Genomic DNA, 16,597 nt, shown 5'->3' with positions numbered 1-16,597 from the left:
AGCTCCGCGCCGACACCGTCAGCGAGGGGACAGGAGAGGGAGGGGAAAGGGAAAAAAAAAAAAAAAAAAAAAAAAAAAAAGCCGAAGCAGCAGCCAGACAGCTGCCTCTTCCTCCTCCTCCTTTTGTGCAGAAATGTGTTTTTGTTTGTCAGTCAAACAGATTGTTTTCTCCTTCTTTGCAGGCCAATTGTTTCTGCTCCTGCAAGATAAGGGATTGAAAAGGGCTATATTTTTATGGCACTGAATCCAGGCCCTCCGAATTGGAGGGGAGACATCAAGTGGGAGGAGATTCCTGTTCAAACCAGCACTCCTCTCCCCCTTTCCACTCTCCAATCCTATTTCCACCCCCATTTTCCTCTTTTTTTTTTTTTTTCTCTCCTTCCTCCTCCCGCCTGGAGCTGCCTCTCGGCCCTCTCGCTATTTAATCTCCGTGTCTCTGGTGGACTCGGGAGGTTTGCACAGCTTCGTCCTCTTTGCACCATCTGCTGAAAAGAATCCGTCTGTCCTTCTGCCGCTCTGTCCGGCGGCTCCTCCTGCCATCCTCCCCCAGAAAAAAAGGGGAAAACGGGGCTGCTGCTGCTGCTGGTGAGCGTCCAGAGGAACAAAACCCAGGAGGAGGCTTCCTTTTTCTATGGCAGGCTTGAAAGAGCAGCCCCCTGTGTGGGGCAGGAGCGGTATGCAGAGACGAGGGAGGAACGTGGTTAACAAAAGCCAGCCCAGGCCGAGGGGAAGATTCCTCTCCTGACTCCAGAGCTGGCCGCAAGGAGCCCGCTGCCATCCTTCATCCCATCCCTTGCTGGGCTCCCCAAAATCTGCGATCCAGGCGGGATGGCGTTGACTCACGGTGAGCACGGAGAGCAGAAACGCCGGAGCAGTGACCCCAAAACGATCGCCAGCATCGAAGCCACGTCTTCAGAGTCTTCAGAGCAGGTCCCCAAGCCAAGAGACCCGGGGAAACCCTTGGTCCATCAGGGCTGGAGGCGACCCCAACCTTGCCAGCCGCGGTGACGGGGTGGGGATGCTCTGTCCCAAGCACAAATCCCTCGGTCACATCGCACGTGGCTGTTCGGTGCCGAGGACCGGAGGGGAGGTTTTGCCTCCCTTCCTCGCGGGAGGAGAGCCTTGAAGGGGGCAGCGTGGTTCATATCCAGCTCATAAGCCTCTCAGAGCTCAGGCTCGAGGACTGAGATTCACTCAATTAATTTTGCTTTGGCAAAAAGTCCATTTTTATTGCTATTTCATGCCTTCAGTATAGATTTTCCCTGCTCGTCTCAAAGGGATAATAAAACCCGACTCGTTCTTTTTATAAAAGTCTCACACTCCCTCTCTCACCAGGCTCTGTGTTCCCCAGCTAGAGATGTAAATTTAAAGGGGAAATGCTGTCACTTAAAACAAAACAAAACCAAAAAAAGCAACTCAGAAAGCCGGTCTTTGAGCATATTCCAGCTCTCAAAAACTAGGCCGTGCAACCAAAGCAAAACCCAGCAGCAGAGCGGGCTCCGGATGCGATCCTGGACCCCCAGCGCCTGCACCTGCCTCCCCCCCCTCTGCCCTGCTGGTGCCCAGGGAAAATCCCAAACCTGCGCGGTGCTGAGCAGGGAAATTGTGGGTTCTGAGCGTATTTCCAGGTGTGCAAAGCCCTTACACCCACCCCAGCTTGGGCGCATCCTGCCCGGTCTCCAGAAGGGTTTATCCACGGAGCATCCCCGTGTGAATAAGGGAAACCCTAATTCCTCTGCCCCGTGGGGACAGGACACGAGTGGAAACCAGGCAGTGCTGCTGCAATCGGTCACCAGTGAGTGGCAGCCACCCCTTGGGGACAGGGCAGCGTCCCCAGCACCGCTCTGTGGGAGCAGCTCAGACCCACGTATCCACCAGGACAGGCTCAGGCTGTTCCCTCCTGCTCCGGCCGCGCGTCTGAGCCGGTGACGCGCACAAATCCGCCGTCTCCGGGACTTTCCTTGCCTGGCTGGAAACCAGGAGCGCATCCAAAGCGGAGCAAGAGGAGACGTGCACGTGCCTGCGCGCTGCCAGCCGCCGTGCCACCGCCGCAGCAGCCGAGCCCTCGGCCGCACGTGCAAATGTTTCTTCTTCTTCTCCCCTTCCTCCTCCTTGCACCCGCGCCCTCGGCACGCCCCGGCCGCGGTGAGCTCAGCACCCTGCTTGCGTCTGCAGCGCCCGCGGCGAGAGGAAACCCACAGCTCGCCCTGTTCCTGCAGGTGTGCCTCCAACCGCCGAGGGGCTCGGGGCAACTCGCGCTGGGACGGGGAGGAGAGGAAAAGAAGAGGGTGAGGAAAACCCCCGGCGATGCCTGCGCTCGCCGGCTAACCGATGGCCCCGTCGCCTCCTCCGGGCGCAGCGCGCCGTGCCCCCGGCTCCATCGGTTAAACCGAAGCCGTGCCGCGCTTCCTCTGATGGGCAGCACCAACCGTCCTTCCCCGCCGCAAGCTGCCGAGCCCCAAAATAATTCTGCAGCCCTGCCAGGGCCGCTCCGACAGCTCCCGTGTCGCAGGAGCAGGCAGCCGGAGGTGGGCCTTACGCTCTCCTGCAGAGCCCTCGCCAGAGCTGGCCCTCCAGGCTGGAAAATCCTTGGCGAGCTGTGACAACCTCCGCAGCTCAGGCAGAGGCGAGAGATGATTAAGGCTGGCTGAAACCTCGCAGGACCCTGCCGGCTGAGAGGCCCCCCGTGCACGAGACAGAAACACCCCGGGGCTGCTCCTCGCAACCTGCGCCTCCCCCTCACCTTCGCACGGGGCCGGGCACGGAGCAAGGCCAGGAACCAGGTCACCGCCGCCCGTTTCCAGGCAGCAAAGGTTTGGAAGAGCAGAGGATCATTTAGCAGAGCGCCAGCGAAGGTTCAGAGCAGAGCCTTCAAATTACACGCTACAGAGCACTTTCCCTGCCTAAAAGGTCTCTGAAATGACTGTGGCGGCTCGGAAACGCAGCACTCTGCGTGCAATCGTTCCCTGGGGCTTGCAGAGGAGACGGAGCTGGGAGAGGAGAGGTGGCACCGCGGTGCCCGGCACGGGCAGCCCCTCCAGCAGCCGAGGACACGCTGCTCCTGGGCACCCAGCACGGCCCCCGCGCCGCTTCCCTAAAGCTCCCCGGCAGTTTCTACTGCTCGTGCTATTTTTTTTGTTATTGTTGTGCTTTTTTTTTTTTTTCCCTTTCTCATTTCTCACTTCCTGCCTTGAACTTCACACAGCTCCCCGGCCCCGGAGCTGCCGTTCAGGGCTCTTGGTGACCCCCAGCACCACGCACAGCCCCCCACGGAGCCCCCCCAGCACCACCAGTGAGCTCACCAGGCCTCCAGGCGATGCCACGGGGCTCAGACCTGATGTACACCAGGGGGGGAGCAGGGAGCAGAGAGCGCTCGGGGGGAACCTGTCCTCTCCATTTCCCTTCCCATCCTTCTCCAGCCCGTCCCCCAGCAGCTCGAGCTCCATTTTCACCAGGCGGTGACAGCCACCAGCAGACCCGCTCTGAGCGCGCAGCCCCGGGGCACCACACGCAGCCAGCCCCCGCCTCGCCACCCCGCGTGTCCCCTCATCCTCTCTCACGGCTGACAGCTCCCACATCCGCAGAGCCACCAGCACGGTGCTGCTCAGCCACCCCGGGGCAAGCTGCCACCCCAGGAAAGGCGGCTGCAGCATCCCACAGCCACAGTTTTGGGATGCCCTGCCAAGTCCCAGCACCCAGCGAGGAAACTCCTGGAGCCTCCAGCAGGCTCCGGCGATGCCCAGAAGCTGGAGGTGAGCTGGGAGAGCCCTCCGAAGGTGCTGGCACCACCAGAGCTGCCTGCCCTTCGCCTCACACATGCAAAACCCTCACTGTTGTTTCGGGGAGGGCAACAAAACACCGCTTGGGGAGGTCACCAGAGGACAGGCAGCCAGGGGACCGCTCGCCGCCAAAGGGGAGCGCAGGCAGGAACCGGTGGCCACAAGAAGCCTTCGCCAAGCCAAATCTGCTCACATCTAAGGGCCGGCACCAGGCTCGGTGAAAGGCGGCGGGGAGCGAGCGCGCACCCCAGCAGCTCCCCGCTCTGACGTCAATGAAAACCTCCGGCAGGTCCGCGACGTCAGCCGCGACGCATCGCGACCGGCCCCAGAGCCCTCGAGGTGCCAACCCCCTAAAACTGGGGGGTCCGCAGCTCCCTCGGGATCCCCAGCTGGGAGAGCACCCAGGGGGCCGAATGCTTGCAGGGGGTGGTGGCAAAAGGGTGGGCACGGGGGCAATTGCAGCTGAAAGGCAGCTCCAGCAGAAAGATCTCAGGGGGGGGGCGCAGGGGTCCCAGCCCACCTTGCTGCAGGGGGGCTTCGAATGCACAAAGTTGCATCCTCCTGAGCTGGAGGATGCTGCTGGGGGGGGCCACAGGGAGCTTAATTGCCCCTCCACGGCCTGGGGGGAGGCAGTGAGAGGTTCCCTGGCCCCTGTGCCATCACCGAGCTCCAGCCAAGGTTGTGCCTGGGGAGAGGGGGGGGTCCAGAACGGGAGGCGGTTGCAAATGCAAAGCACGGCACGCGCAGCGCAATGGGAGCACAGCCTGAATGCAGCGCAGGGGCCGTGGGGATGGAAAGGGAAGGAGGAAGGGAAAAGGGAAAGAGAAAGGAGAGGGAAGGGAAGGGAAGGGAAGGGAAGGGAAGGGAAGGGAAGGGAAGGGAAGGGAAGGGAAGGGAAGGGAAGGGAAGGGAAGGGAAGGGAAGGGAAGGGAAGGGAAGGGAAGGGAAGGGAAGGGAAGGGAAGGGGCTGCAGCACACACCACCGGTGCCACCGCGGCTCCAGCAGCAGCAGCACGGCCGCAGCCGCCAGCGCGGTGCAATCGCAACGCGACGCCCCCCAGGCTCACCGCCCCGCGCCTGTCACCCCCCCCTTCCCCTTCCTTCCCATTTCCCTTCCCCTTCCCTTTTTCCCCTTCCCCTCCCCAAACCTCCCTCTCTACCCCGGGCCCTCCCCGGGCGGCGCTCCCGGTGCGCAGCGGCCCTGCCGGCGGAGCGCATTAAAAAAAAAAAACAAAAAAAAACCCTTTTCCTCCCCGGTGACCCCCCCCCACGGTTCCTCCCCGGTCCCCCCCCCGGCTGCAGCAGCCTCTTACCGGGCGGGCCGTGCCCCGCTGCGTCTCAGCGGCGGCGCTGGGCGGGGGTGGCCCCGGCGGCCATCCCCGGGCGGCCGCGCCGCTGTCCGCCGCCGTGCGAGCCGCCTCGGCGGTGTCAGCGGGCGGGAGCCCCGCGCGGCGCCGGGAGGGAGGGGAGGAAAGTCGGGGGCATGACCGAGCGCCGTCGGAAGTGCATTCGTTGCCCGTCGCCCTCCCCGCGACGGCGGCGACATCTGCCGGCGGGGAGCGCGCACCGCGAGGCGCGCACCGGGCTGCGCGCAAAAATAAAAGGGGGTGAGGGGGGCGCGGCGCAGGGCATCGAGGGGTAAAAGGGGGGGGAGGGAGGGGTGCTGGGCATCGCGGGGTGGGTGTGGGGTGATGGGGGGGGTGAGGGGTGAGGGGGATCGGGAATGGCGGGGGGGGTGTGGGGTGATGGGGTGAGGGGTACTGGGTATCACCAAGTGCGCGCGGTGCACAGGGGGGTGGTGGGCAGCGGGTACCGGGCATCGCCGGCTGCATTTGGGGTGATGGGCACTGGGTACTGGGCATTGCTGGCTGCTCTCGGGGTGCTGGGGGTGATGGCACCGGGTACCAGGCATCACCAGCTGCACCTGGAGCACTGGGGGTGATGGGCACCAGGTACTGGGCATCACCAGCCATGCACCACGCTCGGGGTACCCCCGGCGACACGTTGGGTGTGATGGGCACTGGGTGTTGCCAAACACGCACCGGGTATCATACGCCAGGCACGCAGCACTGGCTGGCATGCACTGGGTACCGGGTGCTGGGGACCCAGTGCAGCACGGTGGGTATGGGTACTGGGTGGCGCTTACTGGGCTGCATGCAGCAGGAACTGGTGCCAGGCACAGCAGGGGGGAGTGCACTGAGCACCGGGGACCAAGCAAGGTTTAGGTCCAGGATTCTGCAGCATGGTTTAGATCTGGATTTGGAGCTGGGTCTGTGCCTGGGTTTGGATTCACGTTTGGGTGAGGGTTGGGCAACGCGTGGATCTGCACTTGGATCGGGGTCTGGGTTTGGATCAGGATTTGGATCTGCTCTTGGATCCACGTCTGGATCTGCATTCAGCTCCTCATCCGGATCTGCTTCTGCATTTGAATCTGGAACACGCAGCCTCCACAAAAACACAGAGGTGGCACTTCTGACACCCCCCCAAGCACCCTGCAGCAGCCCCACAGGTGCTCTGAGCACCACCACGCCACGGGGCGCTCACCTGCTTGCTGGAGAGGGTTTGTGCACCGTGCCCTGAGCACCACGGGGACCCCCAGGGAGGAGCTGGGGGCTGCAGCAGCCGTGGCAGGAGCCGTGGGGAGGGACAAGATGTTTGTGCACCGGCCCCGCTCGCCTTGGCCGGTCACCAGCCGTGCGTCTGGGGCTGAACGTGCTCCGAGGAGGGGCTGGGGTCAGGGAGGGGGATGAGTGCAGGAAACATATTAAGTGAGGAAAATTGGCTGCAGGCAGCACTGCTGCCTAGTGCTTACTTGGTATTTTCCTCTCCGTCAGGTGTCTGGTATAAGCCCTTTCTGGGTAGCGGTTGCAGCTGGTTAACTGTTTGTGCTGCAGAGGGGCCGCCAGCCTCCAGCACCCGCTCTGCACCAAGCAGGGGGGCACCCAGCACCCCCCCAAAGCTTGTGGCCCCTGGAGCTCACGCCCGAGTTCGGCCCCAGCAGCTCGTGCAGGTATTTTAACAGGGAGCTCCTGGGCTCTTGCAGCCCAGCTGCTAATTTGTAATCCCCTTCTCCTGTTAAAATAAAAGCCTCTCTTATTCCTGCGCGCGAGAGCCAAAGCAAAACTATGAGGAAGTGCCCTGTTTGCAGAACATGCTGTGAAACGCACAAAGGAAACGAAGAGAAAACAGCGTTTTGCACGTTTTTTAGCCTCATTTCAGCTGGGACTTGGAACCGCAGAAGGGAAATCTTTTCCAGCAGGATGTGCATAGCACGGGGGGGGGGGGGGGGGGGGAGGTGGTGCTGAGCTGCTTGGCTGCTGGCGTCCCTCTGGAGCAGGGCCACCTGCCTGCCGGGGCACAGCAACCTCCGCGATGTCCCCGGGGGGTGCCAGGTCCCTGGGGGTCCCGGGTTGCTGCGGGGGCTGGAGCAACGTGTCCCCACGGGGCCGGCAGGGCACGGATGGAGGCGGATGGCAGGAAATACCTGCAGCTCCACCGCGGCCCCGCCAAGCCCAACAACGGGGCGCGTGTTCGCAGGGCGGCCGCGGCCCGGCGGGAGGAGCCTCCGAGGGACACACGGGCCATTGTTCCTCGGGCACGGGGCGGAAATTCAGCTGGGCCCGTGGTGTGACGCTGCTGGGCTCTCTGAGCCCGGGCTGCGAGTGGAACCGAGGAGCCACCAGCGTGGGTCAGGATGGGAATGGGTCAAATGCAGCGCCCGGTGGCTGAGCTGCATGTGCCGGCAGTGGGGCAGGCACCAAGGGGGCTCGCTCACTCCTTGGCTGTGGCGTGGCACGTGCCTGAAGGTTTTTGCCTCCCCAAAGCTCTTGCAGATACTCATCTTGTCCCCTCTCAGAGCTCTGCTGTCTGTCTGTCTGTCTGTCTGCGCTCTTGCCGTAACCTGGAAAGACATCTCTCATGTGGTCTGGTGCTTGGCAGTTCCAACAAGCACTCCCTGGTGTTTTCCTTTCGCTTGCACAGCGCCTTTTACCACTAACTCCCCCCAATTTCTTAGTAAAAAGCAAGAAAAAGCCTTGCTGAATGCGCCCAGTGCTGCAAATCCCTAATTACCCTCAGCTCCTCCTAAAAAAAAAAAAGGGATTCCCATCGAGGAGCACCGCTGCCAGGGGCAAAGGGCTGCAGGCACCGCAGGGCAGCCAAAAATGCCGCTGCTCCCTGCCACCACCGCGGGGACACTGAGAGGGTTTTGTCCCGTTGCAGCTCTCCCAGCCAAATCCCAAAACATCAGCACTCGCCTTCCCCCGGCTTCCAGAAACGAGGGCGTTTCTCGGAGGCAGGCTGCGAGCCGGGGGCGAGGAGAGGACGTGCAGCTCTCCTCTGCGGCCCCCGCGCTTTGCCCTTTCTCAGGAACTGGCCAGCTTGTTCCCATTAGGAGGAGCCGAGGATCCAAGTAGTCCTCAATGGCCAGGAGAGGATTTGCTGATCGTTGCCTGGGATGATGGTGAGCGAGGTGCCTGGCACGGAACGATCCTTTTATGGTAAAATTAAGGCCGAGCGCTCATGCCGATTTGCATCTGAAGTTGATTGATACGTGGCATTAATGCACACCCAGATAATTTTGTGTTTGGAGATCGCTGAGCAAGGAGGAATTTTTATTTGGGGTCAAAGATAAGGGCATGGTGCGGAGATGAAATATGCAGGTTTTTTGATCAGTGTCACAGGCGGCGCGTTCCTCGTTGCTGGGCAAGGTGGTGGCAGGCCCCCACCACCCACTCCTGTCCTCGCTTTTAAGTGCTTTGGGTCCGTGCCCGAGGCGAGGAGCAATCCCCTTGCTGTCAGTTCCAACTTCCTGAGCGCTGGAGTTCCCCATCACGAAAAAAAAAAAATATAGAAACCTCGCTTTTATTTCATGTATTTATATTTTTGGGGGCAGGCAGGAGGATGCGCCACCGAGAAGCGTTATCTGAACGGCGCGGTGCAGCTCGCTCGTTCCGGGAAAGGTGCGGGCAGAGCGCTGCCAAGCCGACAATGCCTTTCAAACCCACCTCTGGCAGCCTGCACCGAAGCCGTCAGCAAAACCCCGGCCCTCCCAGCTGCTCAGCGCCGCTGCCTGCCCTTGTGCCAGCCCTCGTGACACGTCCCCGGGTGCTGCGAGGTGGCCGCTGTCAGGCAGGGAGGCGCACGGGGTCCCCTCGCCGTGCTCGACCTCTCCGTTTTGCTGCGTGCCAAATGCAATTGGGATTTTTGGGGAGCCTGGGAGGGGCCCACCCTGGATATCTGCTCCCTTGGCAGCGAGGACACGGGCTCAGCAGGGGCTCGGCGGTGCTGGTTTGGTGCTTCCCAGGCTGTGAGGGATGAGGAGCTGGGGGCTAATTTCCTAAAAACATCCCCGTGCTGGGACTCGGAGCAGCCGGTGCCCGTCCATCTTCCAGCCAGAGCTCCCGGGGCTGCTCTGGCAGGGGCAGGAAGCAAGAGGCAGCTCCATCCGTGGGGCAAAGTCAGCCCTAATGGAGGGAATGGGGCAGGAATTAATTAGGCAGATCCTCAAGGGCCGGGAGCTCGGCACAAACACCAGGCCATCTGCGGAAGCCTGGGGTCCCCTTCACCTCTTGGATCGCGTCCCAGGACCACCGCATCCCCTCCGACAGCAGGGCAGGGTGGCAAACACCTTCTTCATCCTCTTCCATCCTCCTCCTCCTCCATCAATGTGATGGGAGGAAGAAAAGGACGGGAAAGAGGAGGGAGCAGCGCCGAGGAGCAAAAGAGGCAGTGCTACAAAGAGCCCCGAGCAGCCACTGGTGCTCGAGGCCATCCCCACTGCGAGGCCGAGCGGCTTTTTCCAGGCCAGGCAGGGGAAGCCCGGAGGAAAAGGGACAGGGACGAGGGGAAGAGGGGGCAGCCCCGGGACGTGTGCCCGAGCCCCAGGAGGTTTGCGAGGCTGCCGAGCATTTCGGGGATGAAAGCTGCCCCGGGGCCCCTCCCAGCCAGCAGCAGCGCTGCGGGCATCGCGTTTGTCTGGCTCGTGGCTTCCTCGTTACGTCAAGAAGGAGGTATATATATTAAAAAAAAAAAGGCATTGCAAAAACAAAACGAAAAAAAAAAAAGGGAAAACCTACAACAACACAAAACGCAGCGCTGGCTCCCCCCCAACACACACACACACACCATCTCCACCACCCAACAACAACCAAGAAAGGCAAGATCTTTCCTAAGCCCGGAAGATGTCACCATAGAAACAGAAATCAGAGCCACTCCAAGGATCCTGCCGCCTGGGAAGGCGATAAAATGTTTTCTATCGATTGCTGTCGGGAAAGTCACTGCTGATAAGCCATCCGAGGAGAAATGGAGCAGGGACGCGGGGATGGGGGGAGCTCTTCAAAGGAGCCTCCTGACGGCCTCTTGGCTCGCCCTGTGGGGAGCTTGGGGTCTGAGAGGTGCCGGGGGTGGGTGCAGTGCCCCGGGCTGTGTGCGTGCAGATGGAGAGGTGTGAGCCCCCCGTGCCTTTGGTGTGCCCTGGGTGTGCTCTGGCAGCTCTTCATGGCACAAAAGCACCGCATCGGGGTGGTTGGTGGAGGTGGGGGCACTTTGTTTTGCTCCTGGTGTGGCATCGCCAGCCTTTCACGTCCCCCTTTCGCTCCGAAATGGCCGTGGAAAACCCCGTGGCGCTGCTTTGGCTGGGCAGCACCGTGCCCACCAGCCCCGTGCCCTCGCAGGACTCGGTCCCAGGTTTACCTCCACGCAGGGGGACCCCACGCACACACCCCGGGGCCCTCAGCACCCCCCGGCATCACCTCCGCAGCTCGGAGCATCCCCAGCGTGGCTGCGGGATCTGCCCCGCAGCTCTTCCCGGGGCGCTGCTCAGCGCGGGGGCCGGCTCGCGCGCCCTTTGAAGAGACAGCAAATCCTATTATCTGCTCATTCCTCTCGCAGCGTGAAATCTCAGAGCATTCACCAGCAGCTGAGTGTGGTCTGCCGCCTGCAAACCCCGCGTTGCCTCCGCTCCCGTGCGCACAGGGTAGGGGTGGGGGGTCTCCAGGTCGCCACGGATGCGCCCCGAGATCCGGGACCCTACAAAACGGGGACCCTACAAGCCTCCAGCAGCAAGGTGCGAAGGATTTGGGGTTCAGGAAAGCAGGGTTTGGGGCTGATTTCCCCTCTTCTCACCCGCGGGGAGCCGAGCTGTGGCTGCAGCCCGCGCAGCCCCACGTCATTAGGGCCGGGAAGGTGGCAACCCGGCGCGCGCTCCCCATCCCCGCGGCAGCTCTGCTGCCAGTAATTGGCAGCAAGAACAGAGGCAGCTAATCCCGGCCAGCGGGGGATGCAGGCACGCTGATGTCTGCCGTGAAAAGCACCCTGGCAATAGGAGGAGCTGGGGGAAGAATACACTCCTGGGCACAATCTGCGGCCCCGGAGAGCTGGTTTTGTGCCACCGGGAGCATTTGCCGGGGATTTTGTTAATGATGCAGGCGCAGCCTTCCCAGCTTGGCCCGTGTTGAAGCCCTGGCTCGCGCGAGCTGAGGCTGTTTGGCTTGAACTTCGACCAGCTGCTTTCCACTGCCTGGTGGATTTTTGCCTCCTGACTGGGTGGCTCCGCGCGATAGGGGAACAAAGGAGCGGTTAGGGGGGGAGATTTCCCCCCCGGGGTGGATTTTTGGAGGGGGAAGGAAGGGTTAAGCAAGGTCTTGTTACTGGGTTATTTTAGGATGGCAGCGCTGAAGGGACCGCAGGAGGGTTTCTGCGCACAGGGGAAGATGGAGTTTAATCAATATTGACAAGAGCCGTTCACCAAAACGCGCTCTGTCGCTAATGAAAGCCAGACCTGGTGACTCCCCGGGGAAGGACGGCTTTGGGAAAAAAGGAGAAGGAGGCACTGGGAAAGTCACGGCTCCCTCTCATGCTGCTTTTAGAAAACCAGGCTGCATTTGGGGTTGATTTTCCCAGCCTGCAAAGACTTTGGCTCATAGGTGCGGGATGCCCAGGGCTGGACCCCGTGGCATGAAGCGAGGGCCCCGTCCCCACAAGGACCTGTCCCTCTGATGGCACAGCACATGGAGAAGAAGCCAGCTGGGGGCTGCAGCCACTGCAGCTGCCTCCTGGCATTTCCCCACTGCTGCCAGCTCCGTGCCGGGGCTGGGGCATCACCCGGGGCCACCACCATAAAAGCGACCAGCCCAGGCCGTTCCCAACCACTCGTGCCCTATTTCTTTCTGCTCTGCTTTCCTTTTTCTTCCACCCAGCCATTTATCTCTGCGTTTCCCCAGCCTCAAATTGAAGATCCAGGCACTTTCCTGCTCCGGCACAGCGTGGGTGCAGCCCAGAGACCCGACCCCAGCACGGGCAGGGGGCAGTGGGCTGAGGTGGGATCCTTCTCCTTCTGCAGGGCATCCCCCAGGCTCCCGGCACGGCCACGGGGCTGTTCCCGGAGCAGGGGGAGGTGAGCGAGACACAGTTGGAAAGGAGGAAGGTTTTGATCCCCCGCCAAGCCCTCACAACCCTGTCCAAGTTCACACTGGCAGATAATGAGCTTTAATGAGCAGGTCACACTAATTGGTAAGTGATCCCAGACCCATCTGTGGCAGAGGCGGAGGAAGAGCAGAGGCAGCACGGGGCGAGGAGAAGGGATGGGGCTGCCTGGGCTGGTTTGGGAGCAGGGGCTCTGCGGGCATGGGGACAACCCCGGGCAGGGTTTGCAATCAAAACCCCGAGCAGGGTTTGCAGGCACAACCCCAAGCAGCACTTCTGAGCAGGACAAGCAGGGTTTGCGAGCAGAACCACGAGCAAAGGTTGCAGGAGTCCTTGGCCAGCTTTGCGAGCATCCCCAGGACAAGGTGGGTAGCCAAAAAAAGAGGCAGGGGCGTAGCTTGCCTCCCAATCCCAATTTCTTTCGCAAGCACAAACGGGGCACGGGGAGCTGGAGGTTTTCACACAGCAGCGGGCAGGAGGAGGCCAGCTTGGCCCCGCGGCCCCGAGCCCAACAGGGCAGAGTGGCAGACGTATGGCGCTGACAAGGCAGTCCTAATCGGAGATCATTGTAAATTCCCCTCTCAAATGGAGTGGAAAAATGCTATTAAGCTAATATAGCAGCGCGGGGGAAGGACGCCCCGCCACCGCGGTCTCCAGGGAATCGAGGCCGTAAGGAGGGGAAGGAGCAGGAATATTCGGGGCAGGGGGAGCTGCCCGGCCCTGCCCTGCTGCTCCCTGCCTCAGTTTCCCCAAGAGGCTGAGGGATGGGGAGCTCTGCCCCAACCCCAGCCTGCTGCTCGCTCTCTCTGATCCATCCTGCATCACCTGCGCTCCTTGCCAGCAATTTTTCCACCTTTCTGGTGCCACAGCCCAGTGCATCCCAGTATAGCCCAGCACCGCGCTGTGCAGCCGGGGCAGGTACGGCTGGAGCCGGGGCTACCTAAATTGCATTTTTGGGGTGCTGGGACCCCCCCAGGTGAGGCCGGTCCCCAACCACAGGCTCCTCGCCTGCAGCACGGGGTGCAGCAGCAGCCGTGCTCCCTTCCCGACACTAAGTGGCAGCCTCTGCCCGGCTTTGGGGCAGCACCCGGGCAGCAGAGCCTGGGGGCTGCAGGCAGGGGCAGGGAGATGCAGCCTGCTGTGGGGCTGCAGCATGGCCAGGGGGTTCAGGAAAACCCATAAATGTCAGGCTGAAGGCAGCGTGCTGGGTGTTATCCCCTCCGGCACGGCCACGGTGCCAAGCTGAGCCCTGCGCGGGTGCCACCAGGAGCACAGCAAGCGGCTGGCAGCTCTTGGCACCAGCTGCTGAGCTCCACTCCCCACGCGCTGAGCAGCGTCTGGGGATGAAAACATGCAGCTTATACCTGCCTGATACAGGTATTTCCAGGGGCTGGCATCCCGCCGTGGTGATTTGTGGTGCTGTAAAGCAGCACAGGGACAGAAATAAGTCCTGGGAGCCGCGTCCTCACCGTGCCCGCGAGCGCACAGTGCGCCCACGCTGTGCAGGGTGCTGGGGGAAACAGGGCTGCTTCTGCTGCAAAAGGGGGTGAAAGAAATTCAGCAGCCAGCCCGGGGGTTGTGGTGGAAGCCCAAGCTTCTCTCCAGGTTGGGGCCAGCATCACCCAAGGACGCGGTGGCTCCGGCCCTGCTGCCCCTGGATTGCAGCTGTGAGCACCGAAAACGCTCCAAAAGCGCAGCCCCAGCTCGTGGCGAATTCCCCCATCCAAAAAATAAACACATCCTGGAGAAACCCAGCCTCCAGCCGAGCTGGGGAGGACCAGTAGGTTGTGAAACCCAGTCCTCCGCCACCCCTAACCCCACTGGCTTCCCACTTTTCCCTCATCTCCCAGCTGCCGTGCCCCAGCCGGGGCTGCTGAGTTATTTCCCTCTCTGCCGGACGATTTGTGGCCACCCGCCTCCGCTCGGGGGGGATCAGGGCTGCTCGCAGGAACCATCCAGCATCTCCCCCCCTTTCCCCGGCATAAATCAGCGGCGGGCAGCTGATTTCAGCAGGGCTGATTTACGCCTCGGGAGGACGCTCCCAAGTACCTCCGTGATTTAGCAACCCCATTAGGGCCCTGCCACTTCTGCGGGATGGACGCAGCGGGTCGCTTTGTCTTCTCCTGGCGGCGATGAGCGGGGACAGCCGGCTGCAGCCCCCCGGCCCCGCTCCCCGAGCAAGGGGAACCTGAAAAGCTCCTCGCTGATTTACAGCAGGCAGGAGAAGCCGGTCCCATCTGCTTCCCCAGGCACCTACTCGATATTTTTTTTATTTTTTATTTTTTTTAATAAAAGCCACCCATGAGAGCTAGCTGCAAGAGGCGACGGGGCTGCTGTGGAAGCGTCTTTCATGGAGACGCTTCTCGGGGAGGCAGAAGCTGCGAGGCAGCAGGAGCTGAATTTGCCTCCGCAGGAACCCTGGAGAAGCAGAGGAGCCGAGCGTCACGCCGCAGATGGGAGGATGAGGCAGGCAAGCCAAAAAAGTCACCCAAAAAAAAAAAAGGAAAAACTCCTGGCGGGGCTCTCTCAGCCTCCTTTCCCCAGCCTTGTGTGCACCGGGGGCACGGTGCCGCTCAAGGTGCTCTGTGTCCCCTTCTCCGGGCACACAAATGGAGAAAAACCACACAGGCAGCACCGCTCACCCCTCAGCCAGGCTGACAAATGACTGAACGACCACAGCAGCACTTTGCAGCATCATTTTTTTTTTTTTCCCCTCTTTTTTTTTTTTTTCCAGCAGATTTAGCAGCAGACCGGCTTTTACGGCGCGGCTCTCCCTGCCGTCGCCTTATCCATCCCCCGTAACGCACCCCCCCTCTCCGAGAAACGAGGGAAGCAGTTAAAAACGGGCCATTTCAGGGAAACGGCACTTCGCAGCGGCACCCCCCTTACAAAATGGCTCCTGGAGGAGCTGCTGCAGCCCTCCGTGCTCTGATTGCGAGGCCAGGCAATTAGCAGAGGCAAGCTGGGCTCGCAGGTGGGGGCTGGCTGCTGTGGCAGGGTGCTGAGCCCGGCAGCAGGGGCTGAACAAGCAGGGCTGAGCTCGCCCAGGGTCAGGGGGGAAGATTTGCAGGTCCTGAGGGTGGGAGGAGGGCTGAATCCGTCCCTGGGCTGGAGGCTGGATGGTTGGAGGAGCACCTGGGGGGCGGCTGTGCGCAGGAGGCTTTGCCTGCCGCAGATAACGCCAGCCCAGCGAGCAGGATGGAATTAAAACTCCCCGTGGGGAAAACCTGTCTCGCGGCTGGCTTGGCAGCCTTTCCGCCTGTGCCTCGCTCGTCTCGGTGGCAGTCTCAACACCGTGGGCTGCTCCACGGCTTTTTTTTGGGGGGGGGGAAGGTTGCTGCTGCATCGCCCCGGCACCCAGATGGGGCCCCCGGGGCGCAGCTTCTCCCATCGCACCTGGGTACAACCAAAAGCCAGGGCTGGGTTGGTCCCTTGTGGCACTGTTGCCACCAGGAGCATCGTGTCCTGAGCATCTTCCCTTGTTCCCTGCCGGGGACATCGCCAGGATTTGCCACCCTCATCCCCAGAGGTGGGGCTGGCCCCATGGGGCTGGCCCTTCCCTGCCACTGCTCCCCTCGCAGCCGAACTGGAGCAGCTTGCTGGTGGGGAAAAGGAGGCTTCAACCTAAGATTGACCACAGGGAAAAAGGCTTTCCTGCCTAAGTATTAATTGAGATTAATTGCAGCCACGGGGAAATGATTTGCATTCGCTAAATCAATCACCTAGTGCCCAGCACCCCGGGTGCATTTTGCTTGCAGCTCACCACTTGGCTTGGGCACGTGGCCAGCCTTGACTTTTCCTGGTGTTGCACCCCCAGCGCACGCTCCCACTTCCCTCCCCAAGGCCTTTCACGCATTTCCCCCACCCCAAAGACCCTCGAGACCTCCCCTGGGCAGCTGCCTCTGCCCCAGGAGGGGAGGAACACCCGACAGGACCTCAAAGAGCATCTCTACTAATGCACAGGGGGGTCTGTTCCCCTCGCCTTCTGCCCCCTGCATCTTGCAGCAGGTGTCCTCAGGTTGTTGGTGGTTTTATTTTTGTTTTTATTTTTTAATCAGTGCTTAAACACGCTGCATCATGTGCTGACATGCCTGAGCAGCAGCCCGTGGTGGGGTTTCATGGCTCCATCCTTCCTTTCCCCTCGCCTCTGCGGTGCAGCCCCGTGCTGAAGGCAGGATCAGCTTTGTTGTACAAGAGGGGCGCTGGGTGACCCATCCCATAACCTCCCCTGGCCGAATTTCCCCCATTCCTCACCTCTCCCTTCCTTCCCTTCCTCCTCCAGGAAAACCAAGCTGCCGGCAGCTCGGTGCAGCACTGGGCTGCGACGCTGCAGCCTTGGAGAGCCGGGGGCACACTGCGTCCTGTGTGCTCGGACAGGGCTGGATTTACTTCTG

The 16,597-nt window shown here is 61.5% G+C and overlaps 1 protein-coding gene across 1 annotated transcript in view; it reads right to left on the bottom strand.

Moving 5' to 3' along the window:
- Nucleotides 1–5,217, bottom strand: part of RAI1 (retinoic acid induced 1) — a 68,882-nt gene extending 63,665 nt beyond the window's left edge. Inside the window, exon 1 of the mRNA XM_084295849.1 lies at nt 5,093–5,217. The gene's annotated coding sequence lies outside the window, so the exon portion shown is untranslated. The remainder of the gene's footprint in view (nt 1–5,092) is intronic.
- Nucleotides 5,218–16,597: the final 11,380 nt, after the last annotated feature.

The sequence above is a fragment of the Netta rufina genome, assembly GCF_964035555.1.
Source record: "Netta rufina genome assembly, chromosome: 15".
NCBI lineage: Eukaryota > Metazoa > Chordata > Aves > Anseriformes > Anatidae > Netta > Netta rufina.
Note: the sequence above shows the minus strand (reverse complement) of the source record. Positions and strands in the feature narration are given on the sequence as shown.